Raw genomic sequence first — 18,419 nt, forward strand, 5'->3', positions numbered from 1 at the left:
TTGAAAATTTAAAAAAAACTTTTTTTCCTGCCTAGTAGGCAAAAGCTGCAATAAATACAACTTTAGAACCAATACCAGACAAGAACCTTCAAACAGATGACTTTAATAATCTTTAAGGACTCCGGAACCTGACAGTAGTTGTATATTTGATCTCTGTTATGCAAAATTTCTGAAATAGCAAAATCCTATTAATGTTTTCAAGAAATCTTTTAAGCCTTTACAAAGCTCATCAAAAACAAAAATGATCAAAGTCCTAAAAGGCATATCATGTAAAATATGAAAACAAGGTAGAGAAATCACCTGCTACTTGAGATTCCAAGTTCATTTCACAGCTGGCTCATAAGCCAGGGTTTCTAAACTCAGTTTTCTTTTAAATCACCAAGTTGTACTGGGTAGATGATAGTTTCGGATGTACACACTGCCTAGCTTAAAAAGCCAAAGAAGTAAATAGTGTGATATATTACATTTTTAAAATGTGACTACACCCATATTTTTCTTTCTTCCCCTTTCTGTATTTTTCTCATTTTCTAGAGAGTACATAAGAACCTCCCTCCCCCGACTTTTTTAAAGCCTGACTGTTCCCGGAGGACTAATAAGCGGATGGAGGCTGCAGCATCCTTCAGAAACCTAGCACGTCTACCTCAAAGATTGTGCTGCAATCTTTTTACTCAAAGTAATTGAAAGGCTTTAGGACCACTTGAACCGCCTGCAAGCACAATGAGAAGGCCTCAGATGTATTCTTTTATTGATGAGAAATTTAAACTGTGGACATAATTTTTGTTTTTGGGAAATAAGATGAGGATGATGGCTCATCTTCAGAACAGATTTTTACAGTATGTCTTGAGAAAGGAGAAATGTTTGGCTGCATGTCACAAAACAACAACAGTCCCTTGATGAACGCTATCAGCCAGGCTGGGGTTGAGCAGTATACGATTTGGTGATTGACAGGCTGTTTTCAGAAAAAGCACCAAGGATCACATTCCCAACTGCTTGTTTCAGAAGGCTCAAGACTCTGGGAGGGTGAGTTGTGCAGCCATGAAATAAACAGCCCAGGTGTGGGAAGGTAGCCATGACCCGATGTAGTGACAGGGGCCCCCTGGGCACCCACAGCGATAATCAGAGGGGACTCCGCTGCTCTCCTGCTTTCTGTCTCTGCCTCTTCCTGGCGTTGGAAACACTGCAAATCTCTGCTCTGTGGGCTTCGACCGAAAGAAATGCTGGGCTCATGTTAAAGTAAATCTCTCTCCAAAATAAAGACTGAATTCTTCAAATGTTACTCTCTTACCACTTAAACCTAAAAGAATGTTTGAGAACTCAAAAGTTTCATTCTCTTACACAATGGGTCTCCCTCCAGAATGCAAAGGAGGGCGTATTACCAGGAACAGGAAGGAAGGAAGGAAAAAAGGGGACAACCTCAGATATTCAACATATTTTGGCTAGAAGTGAGGGAAACACTCTCCGTGTGATTTATTCTTCATATTAAATTATTTCATTGCCGAATTTCACCAGTGCAATGCTCTGGGTGAATCACTATGCTGGAAAACACCAGAAAGTATCGGTTTGTTATTGGTTGGTGCTATCATTGCTTTTTCTAACTTTAGCCATTTTGAGGACACCTTATCTCTAATTATTGTTAGGGTTTAAACCTCAATGGTCTTATCGCACGTTTAGAGGACAAGCAAGTGGGAATCCTTATAAATATATAGACCAGAGAAAACTCTGAGACTCTAGTGTCCACATCAACACTTTCTCAGGACATAAGAGCAGATACACACAAAGACAAAAACTGGGGTGAAGGGCAAGATGATGGAAGAGGTTTTCTTGTCCTGTCTGATTTGGGGGTGTGGGCTAGGGGAAGCTGTTCTATTCTTTTCTCATCTCCTCTGTTTGAGTGCTCTTCAATAGGTCCAGAAAAGAAAGGGGAGAAGGAAGGAGGGTTTGTAGATTCATCCTCCAAAAAAATATTCCAGGCTCAGGAAAGGATAAGAACAAACACTTATTAAGTGGTGTGTGCTAAGTGTTTCACGTGAATTATCGATGCAGGTCCTCTTATTCCCATTTTACAGATGAGGATACTGAGGCTAAGGGAGGGTAAGCCCGTGCTCAGCGTCATATAGCTGACAAGCAGCAGCTCTCGCACACCAATCCTGCACTGCTTTCTATGCAAAATGCCCTTGTTCATCTCCCCTCTGCAGGAGGGTGACTTTTTTTTAAAGAGCCAATCTGATCATGCCACTTTTCTATTCAAAACTTTTCATTGGCTCCTCGTTCTTCTGGGAACAAATCCAAACTTCTTAACTCTATCTAAAAAGCTCTTCATAATTTCACCCCTGCCTTCTTCTCCAGCCTCATTTTCCACCATGCTCCCTCTTGTACAATTGCTCAGTGTTTTTCCAGTCCCTCAAATATGCCAAACTCTTTTGTTTTGGAGGTTCTGCCCAGTCTGTTCCCTCTGCCTTTCACATGTGTTCCCTCCTTTTTCCTGATTTACTCATCCTTCAAGTCTCGGCCAAATGTGCCAGGCCCTCTATTTCATGCTTCTAGAGCGGCAATGTCCAGTATCGTGGCCACCGGCTAGACATGAGCACTGTGCACTTGAACTTGGCCAGTCTGAACTGAGATGCATGTGTGAAATGCACACCGGATTTGAAACTAAGTACAAGGAAAAACAAGTAAAATATAGTGGTAATAATGTTTTATACTGGTTATATGTTGAAATGGGATGTATTGGGTTAAATAAAATGTGTTATTAAAATTAATTTTACCTATTTCTTTTTACTTTTGTAAACGTGGCTGCCAGAATATTTTCGATTACGTGTGTGACTCATGGTACATGATCGCTGGACAGTGCTGCCTTCGGGCGCTGGCGCGTCCTTCAGGTGCACACTCCACTATCTGGCGTTTTTACCAGACTGTAAGATCTAAGAGGGAGGTGATGTCTGTTTTATTTCCCCTGGTGCCCAGTGCTGAGGACAGCAGCTGGCATGGCATGCTCAAATTGAATTGTTGAAATAATAAAGGTTCATAAATGGTGGAAACCAGTTGGGAAAAGGAGAGCAGCAAAAATATTATCTCCTTTAGCACAAAATGTGAATGTGGTCCTTAAATCTTGATGTTACAAAGGAAGAAAGGAGATGGTGGTTATGAGTTTGGGCTAAGAGAATTTAAAAATGTATTACTAGAGATATAAATGAGGCAAATCAACTTTAACTGGTTTATAATCAAAAGACTATACGATCTGCTTCACGGACTCTCCGCGCCAGGGCCATGCCCTGTGAACTGGATCCGCATGTTCTTCAATCCTCACAACAGACTTAGGAGGGAGGGACTGTTGTCATCAACCCATTTTCTAGATGATGAACCTGAGTCTTAGAGAAGGTGAATAACTTGCTCAGTGTTAAGGAGTATCAGAGCCAATGCCTGAACTCAAGCAGCCTGGCTCCAGCCTCCTTGTTGGTGTGCTCTTACGGTATATTTATTGCCTTAATACAGTTTCCACAGATGTACAGTCATCCTCCTTATCTGCAGGGGAGACACTTCCCAAGATCCCCAGTGGATGCCTGAAACCGTGGATGGTACCAAATTCTAACACACACTGGGTTGTATCCTCACATACATACCCATGATAAAGTTTAATTTCTAAATTAGGCACAGTAAAAAATTAATGACAATTGGTTATAAAATAGAACAGTTGTAACAAATTACTGTCATAAAAGTCATGTGAGTGTGACAGTACTAAGTACAATAAGGGCCACTTGAGCACAAGCACTGCGACACTGTGACAGTCCATCTGGTAACTGAGAGGCTACTCAGTGACCAATGGATGGGGAGCATATACGTGGATACGCTGGACAAAGGGATGATTCACATCCTGGGAGGGACAGGGTAGAATGGAGCAAGATTTTATCATGCTACTCCGAATAGTGCACAATTTAAAACTTAGGAGTTATTTCTAGAATTTTCCATTTACTATTTTCAGACTGCTGTTGACCTCGGGTAACCGAAACCACAGAAACTGAAACCGCAGATGGGGGAGACCACAGTATAAAAAGATATCTCTGCCCGTAAACACAAGCTGTACCCTAACTTCCCTAATCATTTATTTTTCTCAAGCCTTCACAATAGTTATGACCAAAAAGGCATTTTATCAAGTGCTTACATTTTTGTTAGCCATGGCATTAAGAACTTTTCATGGATTACTTTGTTATTTTAGAAATGAGTAAGTTTAAGACTAAAGGCAAAAAACACTGTGCCTTCTATTCCAGTTGATAAAATTTGTTTTTTATGGGGGTACAGGTAATCAGCCTAAAACCACCATACATATATACTGGAATTTGACAAATAAATAAATGGCAGATGGTACGAGTAGAATTTCTCACCATGGGAGTGGTAAATTAATGGATTAGAGATACAAAAATCAGTATGAACTCATTTAGTTAACGGAGATTCAGATAGATATATATAAACAAATGTTTATAGACACATATAGATGCTCAAGTTAGTACACCTACGTGTATGTCCTTGCTCTCTCCGCTGTAAGGGCTTAGAAGCACTAACATCCCAGTAAAAATAAGCACACCTACCACCTGGATTTTAGTTTCTTACACCACAGATCCTTGGCAAAACGGCTGTGGCTCAGACGGGGCCAGGGACTAGACAAGCACCTACTTGTGTCAGTATGCAAGAACATGTCCAGCCCTGGCCAGTTTGTATCAGCGGTTGAGCATTGGCCTGCAAACCAGAGAGTCCTGGGTTCGGTTCCCGCTAGGGGCACGTACCACAAAAAATAAAAAAAATAATAAAATAAAATTTAAAAAAAAAAGAACATGTCCAGAATCCAATGATGGGCGGATGTCAAAGAAACACAGCCAATGGAAAAAGCTGCCAATGGCCAACGCTGGAATGATTTGAGCAACAAAAATATAGGAGTATTGGGTTATAACCCAAAGTATAAATTAAAAACCCATGAGTCTATACTGATATAAATAAATGATTGAATAAATAAATGCAGGAGAAGAGAAACATCTCTCATGTACAAGAATTCCAAATAATCTACGCACATCTTCACTGTCAAGGCGGTGGAACATGACACTCAGGTGTGGCAGGGTACAGTGACCTCCTTCCAGAGTTCAGCATGGGAAGAGCAGCAGAGGAGAGTGACTTCACAGTGGGAAAACCTGGCAAATACTACCTCACCAGGTAATCAAGGTCAACATCAACAATGATAAATCAGAGTGATGATACACAGTCTTGATATGATGTGATAAAAATGGTACATTACCTCTGTGTTTCCCCCCCTAATACTCATAATGTGAGTCTAATAAAAAAAATCAGTCAAATCATAATTGTGGGACATTCTCCTAAATACCTGATTGGTATCCCTCAACTCTGTCAGTCATCAACGAGGAAAGTCTGAGACACCTACAAGAGCCCAAGGAGACAGGGCTACAAAATGTAAAGTGATATCCTGGAAGGGATCCTGGGACAGAAAAAGGTTAGCATGTGAAAAGAAAGGAAATCTGAGTAAACAATGGACTTTAATGATAATGTATCAACAATGGCTTATAAAAAATGCTGAGAGATTAAACCTGCAACCCAGAATTCTCTATCCAGAGAAAATACCCATTAGGAATGAAGGTTAAAAAAAAAAAGACATTCTCAGATAAATGAAAATTTAGGAAAACTGGTGGCCAGCAGACCTATTTTATAGGAATTTCTAAAGGCAGTTTTTCACACACAAAGGAAATAATACCAGAGGAAAACTCAGAATGTCAGAAATGAAGGAAGAACAGCAATGTAACCAAAAATAATTCCAAAAATGGGAAGGGGGTGGTGTGAAAACTAACAAAAGTTACAAGACACATATTGTTTGAAAAAAATTGTTGCAGAGGAAATTCATTCTCCAAAATGGTTGAGATAATATTAAATAATAAAATAGCCCTTTAAATCTTAATTGAAAAATGTAGGCTATGAAATTATACGTGTGTGTGTGTGTGTGTGTGTGTGTGTATAGTATAAACTAAATTTTATTTCGATATATTAATCATATAAATACATAGAGCTCTGGGTGGTGACATTTATGGAAGATGTTTAAAATAGTTTTATGTTTCCAAATATTCAATATAAGCTCTAGTATATTTATGACCAGGAAAAGATAACCCTTGTTTTGAAAATCTACTGTCTTGACTTCCAGTCAAGATGGCAGGTAGGTAAACATGGTATTGTCTCCTCCCACAACCAAATCAAAATTACAACTAAACTACAGAACAACCATCATTCAGAATCACCTGAAATCGAGCTGAATGGAAGTCCTACAACTAGGAAATTAAAGAGACCACATTGAGACTGGTAGGAGGGGCGGAGGCTTGGACAGGCTGATCCCAAACCCACGTGTGGCGGATAAAAATCAGGAGGACACCTCAGCTGGGAAGGTCCTCCCTGAGGAGTGAGGGGTCCCCGTCCCATACCAGGTGCTCAGCTCAGGGTTCCTGTGCCAGGAAGAGAATCCCCATCACGTCTGGCTGTAAAGACCAGCGGGAACTGAGGCTCAGGGAGGCTGTGGCTGCTGGAGCCCCAGGCAGCTCCTCTTAAAGGGCCCACACACGAACTTACTTGAACTCGTACCCTCCAGGCTCCAGCATGGGGGAGGCAGCTCGAAAGGCACCAGAGACATACAGGGAAGAACTGAGCTGTTTGGCACCGGGGCGAGGGCTGGAGAGGCAGCTTTCTCCTGGATAGATGTGCTGTCAGAGGTCTTTGTTCCTTTGGTGAGCCCTTCCCCCATGAGGCCTGCAGACTGGCCACCATATCTGGGACTCCAGCAACCTGGCTCACACTGGTTGCCCCACCCTGGTGACTCCCTGAGGCCCCGCCCCACCCAACTTTCAGGCCCACGCAAGCTGTTAGCAGTTGCTTTACCATAGGATTAGCCTGTCTTGGATCCGCCTTCAGATTTTCCTAAATTCTCTCAAACAAGCAGCATCTGGTCTCAGCGAGCCTCAAACTTCTTGTTAGGTGGCCCCAGGCCTGGCACTAGAACAGCCAGCCTTGGTTCACAAGCTGGCTTTGCCTGGATACCTCCAAGCCCAGCACAAGAAGCAGCCATCTGCAGACAGCTTTGTAGCTTATGCCTGGTGGCCCTGGGTAGAACACAGGCAGAGTGGCTGACCTTGCCCCAGAGACAGCACACCCAGTGGACAGCTTCAGGACACTGCGAAGCACCACCACCCAACCACCTCCACAAGTGACACACTTAAGGAATGGACTCAGTGGGTACCACAGCCCTGTTGAAGTAAGTCTTGCTCTATGTGGTAGGCCCCTGCACAACTGATCATCCAAGGTAGTCAGAGGTCAGTGGATAGTTGGCACAGCCAGTCCTTGAAGCTGATCAGCCTGAGTACAACCCTCTCATTAATGTGCCAACAGCAATCAGGACTAAACTATAATAGAAGGGTGTAAAGTCCACACGAGGGGTACACCTCAAGGGCCCAGCTAGGGTGGTCAGGGAAGCTGTGCCACTGGACGCTACAGGACACCTACCATAATACACCACCCTACGAAGCCCAGGAGACATAGCAACTTTATCTAATACATAGAAACAAACACAGGGAGGCAGCCAAAATGAGGAGATAAAGAAACATGTCCCAAATGAAAGAACAGAATAAAACTTCAGGAAAAGAACTAAACATAATGGAGTAAGCAATCTAACAGATGCAGAGTTCAAAACACTACTCATAAGGATGCTCAATGAACTTAGTGAGAACTTCAATGATCTTAATGAGGGCCTCAAGAGCATAAAAAAGGACCAGGCAGAAATGAAGGAGATACTAACTGAAATAAAGGATAATTCACAGAGATTCAATAGTAGAGTAGGTAAAGCCAAGAAGCAAACCATCGATTTGGAATATAAGGAGGCAAAAAGAAAAAAGAATAATAAAAAAAAATGAGGATAGTGTAAGGAGCCTCTGGGACAACTTCAAAAGTACCATCATGGAAGTGCCAGAAGGAGAAGAGAGAGAATAAGAAATTGAAAACCTATTTGAAACAATTATGACAGAAAACTTTCCTAACTTGGTGAAGAAAACAGACATACAAGTCCAAGAAGCACAGAGAGTCCCAAATAAGATGAACCGCAAGGGACCCACACCAAGACACATCATAATCAAAATGCAAAAGGTTCAAGACAAATAGAGAATCTTAAAAGCAGCAAGAGAAAAGCAGTCAGTTACCTACAAGGGGGTTTCCATAAGACTGTCAGCTGATTTCTCAAAAGAAACTTTGCAGGCCAGAAGAGAGTGGCAAGAAATATTCAGCGTGATGAAAAGCAAGAGCCTACAACCAAGATTACTCTATCCTGCAAAGTTACCATTTAGAATCGATGGACATATAAAGAGTTTCCCAGACAAGAAAAAGCTAAAGGAGTTCATCACCACCAAACTGTTATTATATGAAATGTTGAAGGGTCTTCTTAAAGAAAGAGATAAAAAATATGAACAAACAAAATGGCAATAAATACATATCTATCTACAAACAAAATGAACAAGCAGAACAGAAACATTCTCATAGATATAGAGAACATTTTGTTGGTTGCCAGATGGGAGGGGGGTTGGGAGAATGGGTGAAAAAGGTGAAGGGATTAAGAAGTACAAACTGGTTGTTAGATTGACAAACCTCAAAGGGAAGGAGGGTTGGGGGTAGGAAGAAATAAACCAAAAAAACGTATATGCATATATGCATAACCAATGGACACAGACAACAGTGTGGGGAAAGGCAGGAGGGGGGCGGGAGTGGGGAGAAGGGGGTCAATAGGGGAAAAAGAGGAATATCTGTAATACATTCAACAATAAAGATAAGAAAAAAAATCCACTGTCTTGCTAGACTTCATTTTAGACTCTTGGCATAAACATTTCCTTTTAGGCACATAACGTAAGCTTCAATGACTGATCTGAATGTAAATTTGGCTCATAGACTTTACAGATTTAAAATCAGACAGATAAAAAAGAAGAATCCCTGCCCTAGCCTGTTTGGCTCAGTGGTTAGATCATCGACCTGCAGACCAGAGTTGTGGGTTTGATTCCGGTCAAAGGCATGTACCTCGGTTACAGTTCGGTTCCCTGCCCCTGTCCCAGGGTCATACAAGAGGCAACCAATCAATGTGTCTCTCTCACATCAATGTTTCTCTTTCTTTCTCTCCCCTCCAACCCCGAAGATAAATGGAAAAATATCCTCGGGTGAAGATTAAAAGAAAAAAAAAGCCTATATCTAGAACAAATAGAATTGCTTATGTCATCTACTGGCTTAAAATTCTCATCTACGTATCTCAAAATAGTTAACAAGATCAAAAATATGACATGTATAATTTCCACATCATACATGTTAAGAAGAGAGTGAAAAAAATTCTAATTCTGATTGAAAAGAATGCATGGAATTTCTAAAGCACAATGCTTATTGCAATCAAAGCTACTACAAAATGAGATGTCAACGTTACTCTCATAAGTGCTTCTGTCCTGCTTCTTTATAAACAATGGATAAAGACTACCCCGAAATGAGATATTAATTGCATTGTGATGTTATCTGAGTACACCAAAGGAAGGGAACTGATTTTTTTGGTAGTCAGCTGAAGGCACCTCACTGGGGCAGAGTAGTAAACAGCTACTATTTCCTGGTCCCCATTTTTCTGGGCACAGACCTTCTCTCCATCTTTAGGGCTGAGCCCACGCTGGCTCAGGGTTGGGGTGAAGGGGCCACATGACCTACACTAGATTGTCCTTCCTCAAGGTTTTCTAACTGTAGCTGCCATGGGAGAACTAGAAACTGTTGGTGCTATGCTTCCAGGCTGGGGGAGAAATAAGTAGAACGCTTGGCTTCTGTGAGCTGGAGGCCAGCTCCACACCTGTTCTAACCGCGGACGGGGTTGTGAGACCCCGACTTACTCTTGTTTATTTTATTATTATTATTTTTTATTTTTATTCTGTCCTCCAAACTGTGAGACTTCCCTAAGTCTTTCTCCACCCCCCACCCCAGGCTAAAATCCTTAATTCCTTTAACAACTCTCCATCACGCTTGGTTTTCAGACCCTCCATCATCATTGGGCTAGAAAAGTGATGGAGAGAGCACAAAGGAGCCAGTCTTGAAGGGAACATGGCAACTTACTCTTGTTTATTTCCGAGGTGGCTTGATGTGGGTTTCTGCCACCTGTAACCTACGTAGTGTGAAGTTAGGCAGTAACTCACTCAGTAACTCTGCTTTCTCGTGAAGAGGGGGAATGCTCGGGTGTGTGTGAGTAATGAAACATTCTTTTTTCAGAAATCCTTTGGCTTCAAGTGATGTGGTTCTTGCAGTGTATGCGGTATTTCAGCACTTCACTCTGATCTCTCCCAGGACCAGATTCTGATGTAACTATCCACTTGCCTATCTCCCTCCTAGACTGTTCAGGCTATGAGGCTGTTTGCTCTTTGAAGTCAAGGATTCGTTTTATTGGACTTGGTAGCTCTAGAGCCAAAGTATGTGCCTGCCTAGCATATAATAGGCACTTAATAAACGTTAGTTAATTTAAAAAGGATTAAATAATATATGATCATTTTCCCTCTTATTATGAAAGTACTTCACTCCTTCAAACTTTATTAATTGGAAATTTGTGGCTAGGATAGAAAAATTAATTTATTTAAGAAAAAGGGGTTATTACCCCATTTAGTAGTATAAGAAACTATAAAGAGAATGACTAAACTAATTAAGAAAACAAATTGTTTCCAGCAGGCCATCACCTTTAAAATCACCAGTTCATATAGCAATAATTTGTGGACTAAGTTACAAATAATACCCCTCTGTCTATTCATTAAATTAGGTCCCCGAGGATGTGTATTAAGCTATACTTTGTTAGCTTGATTTATTTGCTATTTGTACTTGAAATATTCCATGCATCAATCTTTTATTAATTCAAAAGGTGACATCGGCAGTTACTTACAAACATAAATTCTCTTAAAATCTACAAAATATAACAGAGGGAAGTGGCAAACCTAATAAAATTCTTGCTGATTTTTGTCTCGTTATTTTTATTTCTTTCAGACACATTCTAATTTCATTCATGCCCCAGGCACATGCTACTCAGTGTAAATTCCCAATGTCAAACCTCATTATCACTCTCACTAAAGTTTATCATCATTAACTATTGACAGGACCGAGGACATAGAGAACAAAAGTCTTAATCGCACCTCATTCTAGTCCATCGACCTTCAGATTAGGTCTCCAAATTCCCTTTCTCCTCAGCTTTCCCCTTTGTAGCAGCTGACAACTGCACCCTCCATGTGGTCGGGTCCCTGATGTCTGGACTCCCTTCTTTCTCCCTCTCCTCACATAGAATCCACCAGAAAACCCATTTTCAAAATCCACCCAGAATGCAACTCTTCCTGTCATCTCCACATCTTCTCTGTCTCTCCATGAGGTACCACTCTAGCTGCCTAGGAGTCAATGAATTTGGTGACCTTGCTGTTTAAAACTATTTCCATCCCCATTTGCTTACTTACGTGAACAGGCTTTCCCAGTGTTTACTTATCTAAAAACCAAGAAGGGGAGTAGAACTCACATTAAACCCCTGTTGCATATAGATCACAAATTCATTTTTAAAGAGCACCCAAGTCACTCAATAATGCATTTTCAATAATAATTTACTTTAATATTTAATAATTATTTATAAAAACTTATAAAATATTTATTTTGTTTTGACAACTGTGTACTACTACTGTTATAACTCATTCCAGAAGGATATATATTTATAGTCATAAGAAATTTTTTAATGCTAAGATTTAAATTTATATACTTATTTTTGATACATGAAAGTATGAGAATAAGGTAATCAAGACGAGACTTTGAATCATAAAAATACATTACAACATGGGGTGCCATATTAACCCTAGACAGCTCACATTTGCACAGTTAACATAAAGGAGAATTATCCTCTATTTCATTTAAGAGACTTTTATATTTGTGTCTATGTTATTATAGTTGAATCTGTACATTAACTAATACATTGACACAATTAAAAAGTAATCTGGCCTAGAAAATATTCATTTAATAGGATAAAATTTTCTGAGGAAAGTAGAATGTGAGTATGATTTTATTTAAAGAAGAAAAAAGAAATAATATAACATTGCCAACCATTAAAAAAAGAGTGTATTCATATATTTTTTAAATGCTAAGTAACAAATTGTTTCCCAAATGCCTAACTCTGGTTTAATACACTGGAAGCATTCTATAAAAACTTTCTTATTAATAGAATCACCACTTGAGAAAATTTGTTTGACATAGAGAATTGGAATTAAATATCTTTCTATGGACTTACAGACTAAATATGCCTTCATTTCGGAAAGCCAAATATCAACAGCATATTAGACTGTAAGATATATGACTGAATGAATGAATGACTATTTTATCCATTTTGGAGGTGCCCACATACCAGACATCTTACGAAGGAAAATAACATTTACTACTAATACTTCCACTGTTATCCAAAAATTTTGTCTCATAACTAAAACTTCAGCTTTAAGATTAGGCATGTGGAAATATTGGAATGGCCACCAGAGGGAGCCAAGTGTTTTTTGAATATACCAGACAGAAGTGAGGAAGAAAATACATATAAATAAATATGAAGTTGGGGGAGTAAGAGGCTGGGGAAGAGGGGGTCGGTGGGGGAGGGACCATTACCTGCTTCAGCCATTTAAAAGAATACGTTGTCGAATGACAGAGCCACTTTTGTATTTATGTTACAAATTCCTTTGCTAGACAGTGGTATACTGCAATGCTTGAACACTTTAAGAGGATTCGTTAAACATAATATTAAAAAAAAAACTCACATACCCTAAAACTAGAAGGTCCAGGGGCGACTGCTGTGATAACATCCATGATTCTCTGCTGAGCCCCAAACAATCCAGGCACCTTCTCCAGCTTATCTTCATGTTCCTGCTGACTCTCTCCTGGTCCATCCTTGGAGTGAACTTTGGGTGTGGTTTCCTCACTTTGTTTGGGGTTGGGTTATCAAATTACAGCACCAAGTGAGTGCTTGGTGTGAAGGGGAATTTTTTATTCTTCTGACTGAGCCAAATTGTATGGACACCAAGATGAATGACTTTTCATTTGGCATCCTAGGTTCTTCCCAGAACTTAGAACTGGACCCAGTCCCAACAGGATACAAGAGCAACTTTTTAAAGCTCCCCAGACCCAATCTCCATATAAGCCAGAATCCACTGGCCAACCTCAGTGATCCCTCAGGCCAGAAAGCTGTCTGTGGGCTGAGGCAGCAGATAAGGGTGCGATCTTATTTAGAATTAAACTCCAAGGAACTTAATACAGTGTGTGCTTTTCTCTGAGAGCAGGGTCACATTTGGGAATTTTCTCCAAGCTTTACCTTAATTGATCCCCAACAATCCTTTCATTGTGGTAGTTTGGGGATCACCATCTTATCGATGAGGATCTGAAACTCGTGGAGGTAAGTGACTTGTATGATGTCACTGGCTATTACGTGCCAGGGACAAAAACTAATGCATTTCTGGGAACATAGACTATAAAAATGAATGAATATTGAATTCAGTCATACTAATGTCTCCTGAGATAGGAAGAAAATTATTGTCTTCTTTTTCCTTCAAATTACAAGTGAGTGAAAAGCATGACAGAAGTGGATTTAATGACTTAGTACTGTTTTTTTATCCAGTATTGTGATGGTATATTTTCCTAAGATTTTTTTTTTTTTCTATCTGGACAGGGTAATTCTATCATGTATACAAATAAATTAGTACAAACAAATTAAATTCCACAAGGTTATGCCATCTGCTGAATGTTGCTAGATTTAACATGCTGGTTAATGCCTTGAATATAGAATCAAAAGCATTCTTATTAAATCTGACCATGATATGCAACTGGGTGGAGGTGGCTGGCGCTTGGAAGAACTGGAATGAAATTTAAAATGACCTTGACAAATGGGAAAGGTAAAAGAGGGCGAGATTAAATAGAAAGCTTTGCTGAGTGATTCGTTCGCGAGAAGGGAAAGAACACAAACGTGAACAGCAATGAGGGCGCACTGACGGGCAATACAGCAGAAAAGGAGCTGGGTTCAGAGGGAACAATGGGCTTCTAAGGCATCAGCCATCTAGATCTGTCATTCTTAAAAAAGAAGACACAGTATTGTGAGGTACAAATAGGGGCAACTTCAAACTAATTCCCCATCTACATTAAACACAGACCAAGTTGTAAGGGCGGGAATACGGTGTTTTTTTGAGACCTGGAAAGGCCTGAAACCTGGAAGATAGATTTTGATGCCTTTGAAAGGGATCCTAGAAAGTAGAGCGTCCAAAATAATGAACAACTTAGATCTGATGAAATTAGCCTCGAGAGAGAAAGTTCTGGAACCCTGCTCCTTTCCTTTCCACCTGGATAGCATCTACTTTCCATCAGGAGTGCACACTGGCGTTTCCTCCTCTGCGAGGCCTGCTTGCGCCCCTCCCCTTCTCCGGAGAATGCACAGACCCCACGTGTCTAATGCGCAGACCCCCATGTGTCTCCTGAGAGCACGTTGTGGACTGCAGCCTGGCTAAGCACTTGGCAATGCATCATCTCATCGATCCTCCTGGAGATGAGGAAACAGAGGACTAAGGAGGCTACTTAACTTCCACCTTCACATGGGTAGTAAGTGGCAGAGCGGACTTCAACTCAAGCCTGAAGAGCTCCTAATGCCACGTCCTCGTGCCCCACTCTCTGCCCATGTCTGCAGTACCTCTGTGTCCATGTCTGCGGTACCTCTGTGTTCATATGTCTGCCTCCATCTGCTGACTGCAGCTCCCTGGAGGTGCTATGTTTTATTTCCGTAGCCCCACATGGGCCTGGGATGGATCAACACACGTGATAAATGAAAGGTTTTCGAGCAAATAGATGCATGTTCTATGGGTATTTCTGAATCATTCTTTGACTGAAGGAAAATAGAAAATAAAACTAAGTTGAAGTAAAGAGAACTTATGCATTCATAAAAACTGGCAATAAGAATGCCTGATCATATTACTAAAGGTGGCTTTACAAATTCCTTTCCTGAAAAATTTAAGAATAAAAAGTTATATATATATATATATATATATTGGTGTATATATATATATATATATGTATATATATATATATATATATATATATATATACCAATATATATATACAAATATAAAAAATTCAACATATGTAGGTCGATACATGTATGTATGTGTATGTGCACATAGGTGTATGCGTCGGTCATCTCTCTTTATTGTAACTTTACCTAAAGAGAATGACTACAGAATATTTTAATCTTTATAGACTCAGAGGACCCTGTCTGACTCAGAATTGTTATTAGAAAAGAACCCAAATCCTAAATGACATGTAATCACTAGATTAATTTATCCAATCTGAGAACACTGTAATCTTCTCTCCTAAACATAAGACATATTTTGCAAATAATTTGGTTTATCTTTCTCAAAACAAGAACAATAAAAATTCAAATTCACCAAACATAAATGATACTGTATGTTTTATTCTCACAATCCACTGAGATGCATGCTAGCAGCCCAGAGTCGCTGGTGATGAGCATAATCACCTGCAGCCCAAGATGAAACATTTCGGAAGACAACAGTTCACTCTCCTATAACTTTGGAATCAGCAGTAGAGCACGTTATTATCAACATGAGATTATGCACCAGTCCCCACTGGTAGTGGGACTAATTCTCAGCAGCAAGCTAATTCTGAGCAGGCTCGCTTCAACGCTGTCCTGGTTTTTCAAGTGAGAGCTGGAGAAGCTGTTGGCTAGAGGGATTGGGGGATCTCATTTCTCTTATCATTATCATGGTTAACTATTAAGTGCTATCCAGCTTCTCTCTGTGCTATCTGGCCAAGTGAAATTCTGATGATAGAAATGGCTGAGAGAATATATTCAAAGCAACCCCTAGAAAAACATCAGTGACAACCCGCAAAAAACCATCAGCCTGGAGGCTACATTAGAAAGTTCTCTCATAATGAAATTTTTTAAATGTAGAGGAGCCAAAATTGGAACATTAAAACAATCATCAAATGCAATGCACAATATTATAAATATAATTCTAAAATGTGATAACAAGTCACCACCCCAATACACCCCGACCTGTGCCCCTTTGCCGAGCGAACTCCCGGCAAGCAGGTCCTGTGAGTGTGGCTGAGGACATTTAGAGGTGACGGACACTAGGTCTAGTGGACAACACAAGATCAGGTTTCTAGAGAGTTACCTGCATGTGCTATTTACTATTTAGCTGAAGGACAACTACACATTTTACTTCAATCAATACACTGCTGCAGAATTGAGAGGGAGACACAGGACAGTCAGCTTTTACAACAGAGGAGAGGAACAGATGGAGTAACGAACAGAAAGCAATTCAGCAAGGGCATTCTGCCCCATGGACAGCATAACTCACAAACACCAGACAACATGTCTTCAGAGAGCTGAATTGTCCGTGGCACCTTCGACATTGTCACTGTCCTCCAGGAGGTTGGGCAGAGTAAGTCTTGGCTCCCTGAGCTACGCATTCCAATCAGCCAGCCGAAGAAATGAGTATTTACACACTGGACACCGTGCAGAGCAGGGCCAGCAACACCCTACATCTAATCTTTGCCCGGGCGATAAGCTATCTGTCCTTCAAAACCAAAACGAGCAGGCTCAGTGTTTTCTAAGTCGGCAGCATTTGGTTGGTTTGCTCTCCTGTGTGGAGCTTTACACCCTCAGCCGGTGACATGCGTGCTGTTTCAGGGTGGTGTCGGCACTAGTGACCATGTCCACCCAGGAACAGGGCAATGGCTGCTGGGTAACCCGGTGAACTCCAGCCAAGAGACTCTGATAAGCTCGGGACGATATCAGTTCTGTTTTAAATCAGGATGTTAAAGACATTGTTTTGCAGAAAACTGTTGGTTGGCTCCAGTAGGTGCTCTAAAGGTGACGTTAAAAGGTTTTACAGGGTTTTGTGGGATCATCTAACTTTTTTACATTTTTAAGTTTGTATCAGGATACACACCTTCCTTTTGCTTCATTTGGCCCAGAATCATAGCCAATCTATAATGGTAAAATAAGATGTTGCCACTCAAGTGATGGAAAATATCCTCATTTGTTTCCTCTAACCTTGGAAAAAGAGCAACAACAGAGATAAATGTTATTATAGTCCCTAAACATTCCTAAAATTCCTAATCTTTTAACCCTCGTCGTTATTTGCTTATTATTACTCTATTACCCTTTCCTTAATGAGAATTTTCATGAACTGAATAGATTATTTCCTTATCCTTTGCCATTTCAAACCTTTTGTCTTTATAATAATTCCTGAAAACTGTTCTTCGCATATATAACCCGTGAATTTTAAAAGTTTGACACAACTTTAATGAGGCCTTCAAGTAGTTTTAGAAGACCTGCAGGCTTGCTCATCATTAATAGCTAGCGTCAGCTCTCCAGGGCTTCGGAAACCTTGACCTCCGCATTGACAGCGTTTTATTCTGGGAAAGGGCTCTTCCAGACTTAGCAAGAAGCTTGCTAGCAACACTATCAATACTATAACTGCCTAAAAAAATAAAGACTTCACATGACCTTTTTGGAAACAAGATGTTGTAAGTCAGGAAAAGGGATTATTTTGTAATCTCCTCCTGCGCCTATTTTCTGGCTTCTTGCACACTTAGGAAGAAAACTAGAAATGTCTAAGACTACGAAACTCCATAGCAGTTGCCTCTCAAAAGGATACAGCACAGCAAACAAAATCTACATAAGTAGCAAAAAATTATAGACAAGCTCAGTCTTTCAAAGGGCAGCCATTATATTCAACTATAAAAGTTTCCTTTAACTGTGATTTATTTTTTTTAGCTTCTATGTTAAATGTGGTCAGTCAGGTGTGGCACATAGAGAAGACAGAAAAATACAACTTAAACAGATCAAAGAGAAGAATTTCTTCATAAAACCAACAGCCCCGAACAATCACATCCCTACCAAAACAGCCTACTGGCTTTATTAGCTCAATGACCATTTTTTAAAATATTTTCATCAGTTATTTTAGAGGTTCCAGTATCCTGTGGTACCAACATTAAAAATCCCTATCAATTACAATAAGTAGTAAACAAAATAATCCAGCAGATTAACTGCCAGCCCATTTGTTTCTACGAAAGTGCAATTTATGAAAAGAGAGTTCTTTTTAGGCAAGGTACACCTGGGTCTGGGAATAAAATATCGCTGGCAAGGCAGGTAAAAATACCACTTACTGACGTCTGCATATTTGATTAAAAGTTAAACATGGTGATTAGCAAAATCAAGAGTAGGAGCTGGAAAGGGGAATATATTCTTTCCACAAAGACTCTGTTTGGACACTGAAACAATAGCCTAAGTGCTTTTATTTCAGTCACAGGCATATTATTTC

The 18,419-nt window shown here is 40.2% G+C and overlaps 1 protein-coding gene across 4 annotated transcripts in view; it reads right to left on the reverse strand.

Annotated features, from left to right (window-relative positions):
- RAPGEF4 (Rap guanine nucleotide exchange factor 4) overlaps nt 1–18,419 on the reverse strand; it is a 282,253-nt gene that overhangs the window by 101,954 nt on the left and 161,880 nt on the right. The gene's annotated exons all lie outside the window — the stretch shown is intronic.

Source organism: Molossus molossus, unplaced genomic scaffold, assembly GCF_014108415.1.
Source record: "Molossus molossus isolate mMolMol1 unplaced genomic scaffold, mMolMol1.p scaffold_m16_p_11, whole genome shotgun sequence".
In the NCBI taxonomy this organism is placed as follows: domain Eukaryota; kingdom Metazoa; phylum Chordata; class Mammalia; order Chiroptera; family Molossidae; genus Molossus; species Molossus molossus.